Here is a 6,000-nt window from a genome sequence, read left to right on the forward strand (position 1 = left end):
AGAATCGTCATCTCCTTGAGACCACTCGGACTCCTCTTCTCCATTCTCATGTCCCTCTTCAGTTTTGGGGTGATGCTGTACTTACTATGTGTTATCTTATCAATCGCATGCCTTCATCCACTCTCCAGGGTAAAATACCTCATCAGGTACTTTATCCACATCAGTCTCTTCATCCTTTCCCACCTCGGGTCTTTGGTTCTGTATGTTTTGCTCATGCTCTTGATCCCGGCATTGACAAACTCTCTCCTCGATCTCATAAGTGTGTCTTCCTTGGGTACCCACGGTCTCAGAAAGGGTACAAGTGTTATTCCCCTACTCTTCGTCAGTACTTCATCTCTGCTGATGTCACATTCTTTGACTCGGTTTCTTTTTTTGGGTCTTCCGCTTCACAGGCCGTGGTTTCTCCCTCTCCACCTGCACCAGTAACTATCTTTTGTCCTCCGGAGACGCCTTTATCACCTCTAGTCTCATCTCCTCCTTTACAGGTTTATCAGCGTCGTCCTGGTTCTGCTTTGCCGCCGACCAACACTGACACTGCCGTGGGCACATCTTTGGAGCCAAGTCCTTCGTCGTTTTCTCCGGTCCCATCTTCTGACTCTGATGTTCCTATTGCACTTCGAAAGGATATGCGTTCCACTCATAATCCTTCCCCTCACTATGTTTCTTTGAGCTATCATCGTCTTTCTCCATCCTATTATTATTGTTGTCTTCCTTGTCATCTGTTTCTCTTCCAAAGACTGCAGGTGATGCCTTTGCCCATCCAGGATGGAAACAGGCTATGCTTGATGAAATGAGTGCCTTACAGAGCAGTGGAACTTGGAACCTCGTTCCTCTATCTCCTGGGAAGTTAGTGGTTGGTTGTTGATGGGTGTTTATGGTGAAAGTTGGTGTAGACAACATGATTGATCGGCTTAAGGCTCGTCTCGTTGCTAAAGGCTATACTCAGATATTTGGATTGGATTATGGAGACACTTTTTCTCCTGTTGCCAAGATGTCTTCTGTGTGTCTTTTCCTGTCTATTGCTGTAATTCGCCATTGGCCCCTTCATCAATTGGACATCAAAAATGCATTCTTACATGGTGACCTGCTCGAGGAAGTCTACATGGAGCAACCTTCGTGTTTTGTTGCTCAGGGGGAGTCTTTTGGACTTGTACGCTCGAAATCTCTTATGGTGCCAGTCGGTCACCAGGCAGAATGGTAAATTTCGTTCGTGCCGCCTGGCATGGAACGGAATTTCAACCCTTGGTTGCATCTATGTAGTGGTTTATGTTGATGATATTGTCATCACGGTAATGATCATCTTGGGATTTCACAAATAAAACAACATCTTTTCAAACATTTCCAGACAAAGGATCTCGGCAAACTCAAATATTTCCTAGGGATAGAAGTGGCACAGTCTAAAGATGGGATCATTATATCTCAAAGGAAGTATGCAATGGATATTCTGGAAGAAACAGGAATGTTAAACTCAAAGATAGTCGGCAATCCCATGGATCCTAATGTCAAGCTCCTACCAAATCGGGGGAGCCTTTTGAGATCTGAACGGTATAGGCGATTGGTAGGGAAACTAAGCTACCTTACTGTCACTCGTCCGGATATCTCATTTGCAGTGAGTGTAGTAAGTCAGTTTCTTAGCTCTCCATGCAAAGAACATTGGGATGCAGTGACTCGCATTGTTCGATATATCAGGGGCGCACCAGGAAAGGGACTTCTATATGAAGACAAAGGACATACTCAAGTCGTGGGATATTCTGATGCAGATTGGGCAGGATCTCCCTCTGATAGAAGGTCCACTTCTGGATTTTGTATATTTGTCGGAGGTAACCTTGTTTCTTGGAAAAGCAAAAAACAGAATGTTGTGGCAAGATCCAGTGCAGAGGCAGAATATCGAGCTATGGCTATTGCTAGTCAAGAACTTATATGGTTAAAACAGTTGCTTCAGGAACTAAGGTTTGGAGAGGTTACACAAATGTCACTCATATGTGACAACCAGGCAGCTATGCATATTGCCTCAAATCCAGTCTTCCATGAGAGAACAAAGCATATTGAAGTTGACTGTCACTTTGTCAGAGAGAAAGTCATATCTGGAGAAATATCTACTAGTTTTGTCAACTCAAATGATCAGCTAGCAGATATATTCACTAAATCACTTGGAGGTCCTCGGATTGACTACATATGTAACAAGCTTGGCGTATATGATCTATATTCTCAAGCTTGAGGGGGAGTGTTAGAATAAGTATAGGGGTAGTTTGGTCTTTTGGTTCATTTCTTCTTTTCTATATAAAGGCCTAACTCGTGGTTCCTAAATACACGAGTTAGGCCTTTATATAGAAAAGAAGAAATGAACCAAAAGACCAAACTACCCCTATACTTATTCTAACAATGGACAAGCATGGTTCAAGACACTGGAGAGCACGATGGAGCTTGGATGGCCGAACACGAGAAGGTGAAGTGTGCCTCCTTCTGCCGGAGGCGCGCATGTGGTGGGAAAGAATCGAAACGAAGCGCCCAGTGAACCGGATGACATGGGCTGACTTTGAGAAGGAATTCTTTGAGGAGTTCTTTCATATGCGGGTTACAAATCGCCACTACGGCGAGTTCACCGAGTTTCGTCGGGCAACCTATCGAGTTGAAGGCGTGAAGAAATTCAACAGTTGGCTCGTCATGCCCGAGCTAGTCGACCTGAGAAAAGGAGCGGATCGGTTGATGCTCAAGATCTGAGGCCGAGATAGCGATGGCGTGGTGGTGGCATACATAGGCCACAAACCACGGAGGAATTGGTGAGCAGTGCCTTGACCACTACCAGAACAGCATGAGGCAGAAGCAAGTCTCCTCGAGTCCAAGGCCAAGGAAACTCTCACACTCAAAAGCAAGAAGGCCACAGCTCTAACTGGAAAGGGAACTCCAACAATAAGCGCAAACCAAGGAGTGATCCAAAAGGACCCAGTTATCCAAAGTGTGCCACTTGTGGGAGATTCCACCCGGGGTTTCGCAAGGGCACACGAGGATGCTTTGAATGTGGACAAGAAGGCACATGGCCAAGCGTGGCCGAACAAGACCGGTCTTCCTCGGCCACAGCAGATCCAGATGCAGCCCAGCCAGCTCATTAGATGCATGCCGCTCTAGAAGGTCCACTCATCGGCCGGGGCGATTAGAAGCCCCTCGGCTATGGCGAATCGAGATCTACTCACTCACCGAGAGGGCGTAGCAAATGCCTCGGCGGTCGTCACGGGTCGATTAGCATTTTCGAATATAGTGCTACTTCTATTTGATCGGGCAACCCATTCATATATAGCCGGATGTTCTCCGAGAAATTAGAAATACCCCGAGAGATACTCGGTGGTCGGTTTCCGACGGCACTACCTTCTGGAGAGGTCATGGCGCACTAGCTCCGGGCGGTGCGGTCATTATAGCAGATCGGGAACTCTTTTGTGATATGATCCCCTAGAAATGGTGACTACGACGTCATCCTTGGGATGGACTTTACGATCAAATATGGTGCTTCCATAGAGTCGTAAAGTCGTATTCCAAGCGAAGCTTGATTCGAGTACATCGGAGAACGAGGAAAGCCGAAAATTTCTCTCTATGAAGGCACGAAGTTGATGGATTCGGGATGTGCGGGTACCTAGCACATGTAGTCACTACCGGCGGGCGAGGACCAGCTAGCAGAGGTCCAAGTTGTATGTGACTACCCAGCAGTCCCCAGGCCTAGCACCAGTCAGTGAGATTGAATTTGAGATAGAGATCTTCCGGCACAATCCTATTTCAGCCCCTGCATGGCTCCGGTGAAGGAACTTCATGAGCAGCTCAGAGCTACTTGACAAGCTTCATCGCCTAGTCACTCACCATGGGGGCGCTGCTATTCGTGAAGAAGAAGGATGGAAGCATGCGGCTATGTATAGACTACGAGCCAGAATCGGTCACGATCAAGCGGTATCCTCTTCCCGAATAGATGACTGTTCGACCGCTTAAAAGGAGCGGATGTTCTCTAAGATTGACCTCGGATCGGGATATCACCAAGTCGAGTCAAGGAGGGTGATATACCGAAGACAACATTCAGGACCGGATACGGACATTACGAGTTCGTAGTCATGCCTTTTGCGTGACAAATGCTCCAGCTACATTCATGGATCTTATGAGCAGGTATTCAGGAGTATTTAGATAAGTTTGTTATTGTGTTTATCGATGACATCCTTATCTACTCGGGAACTCGGGAAGAACACTGAGCACTGAAACTAGTATTGCAGACCCTTGATGAGAACCGACTATCGCCAAGTTCACGAAATGTGAGTTTTGGCTAAGTCAGGTTCCTGGGTCACGTCATCTCAAAGGATGGTATTATGGTAGACCCAGCAAGATAGAAGCGTAAATGGCGGAGGAGAAACGCCGGCGAGATCGGGAGCTTACGGGATTAGCAGGATATTACAGGAAATTTGTAGAGGACTTCTCCAGGATAGCCTCCCCACTGACAGCTCTCACCAGGAAGAACAAGAAATTTCAGTGGACAGAGGACTGCGAGAACAGCTTCAGCGAACTCAAGAGGAGATTGACTAGTGCACCTATTCTGACACTGCCAGAAAATACAGACAGCTTCGATATATATAGTGACGCCTCTAAATTGGGATTAGGAGCAGTGCTGATGCAAGATGGCAAGGTGATCGCCTATGCCTCCAGACAACTCAAGGATTATGAGAAGAACTACCCTACTCATGATCTTGAGCTTGCAGCAGTAGTGTTCGCTCTCAAAATTTGGAGACATTACTTGTATGGAGCTCAGTGCAGAGTGTATACAGATCATCAGAGTCTGAAGTACTTCTTCACTCAGAAGGATCTGAATATGCGACAGCGCAGGTGGCTAGAGCTAGTCAAAGATTATGACATAGACATCCTCTACCACCCAGGGAAAGCCAATAGGGTAGCAGACGCCCTTAGCAGAAAATCCAGCGCTACTTTATTATCTCTAGCAGCCATGTCACCACCCCTACAGAAGGAGATCGCGGATTTTGGTCTCGAACTCATCGTCGGACAGCTCTCTACTATGACCTTAGAGTCTATCTTGCTTGGTGATATTCAGTCAGCTCGGGACCCCGAAATTCGGAAAATCAAGCAAGGGCTAACAGAATCAGAGAATTCAGAGTGTCCGATAGGCGGGTGTTGTATTTTGGTGATAGACTCTGCGTTCCAGTTAGGAGGGACTACGACAGATTTTAGATGAGGCTCACGGGACTCCCTATGCGATGCATCGAGCTCCACCAAAATGTATCAAGACCGAAGAAACGTTTTGGTCCGGGATGAGCGAGACATCGCCAGATATGCTAGCATCTGCCTCCTGTCAGAGGGTCAAGGCGGAACATCAGCGACTAGGAGGAGTTCAGCCTATACAGATCCGAGAATGGAAGTGGGAGGATATCTCGATGGACTTCATTGGAGCTACCCAGAACCACGAATAGTTTTGATGCCATCGGTAATAGTCGACGGGTTGACTAAACAGCCCACTTTTAGCTATCAAGATATCCTACTCCATGGAGAAGCTAGCTCGATTATCTCCAGGAGATCGTCGGACTACATGGAGTCCCACGAACCATCATTTCGAACAGAGACAGCAGATTCACATCACACTTCGGGGAGTGCGTACAGTCAGACACAGCATTCCATCCTCAGACGGATGGCCGGACCGAGGAAATCGGTACTCGAAGATATGCTCGGCGTGTGCCCTAGACTTGAGGAAGTTGGTGCAAATACGAGTTTAGCGATTTGCATACAACGATTATCGAGCCACTATCGGCATGGCACCTTATGAGGCACTCTATGGGCGGAGGTGCAGATCACCAACTGTTGGTATGAGAGTGGTGAGCAGAAGGAACTAGAGATTCGAGACGGATCTAGTGGCGGATACCACGACCATCCAGATCCGCGGAGAGATAGAGGCAGTAGAGCCGCCGAAAAGCTATCTTGATACAGCCAGACCCCTAGAGTTTTCGATTGGGGATCAGTTTTCCT

Source organism: Zingiber officinale, chromosome 4B, assembly GCF_018446385.1.
Source record: "Zingiber officinale cultivar Zhangliang chromosome 4B, Zo_v1.1, whole genome shotgun sequence".
Classification (NCBI taxonomy): Eukaryota; Viridiplantae; Streptophyta; class Magnoliopsida; order Zingiberales; family Zingiberaceae; genus Zingiber; species Zingiber officinale.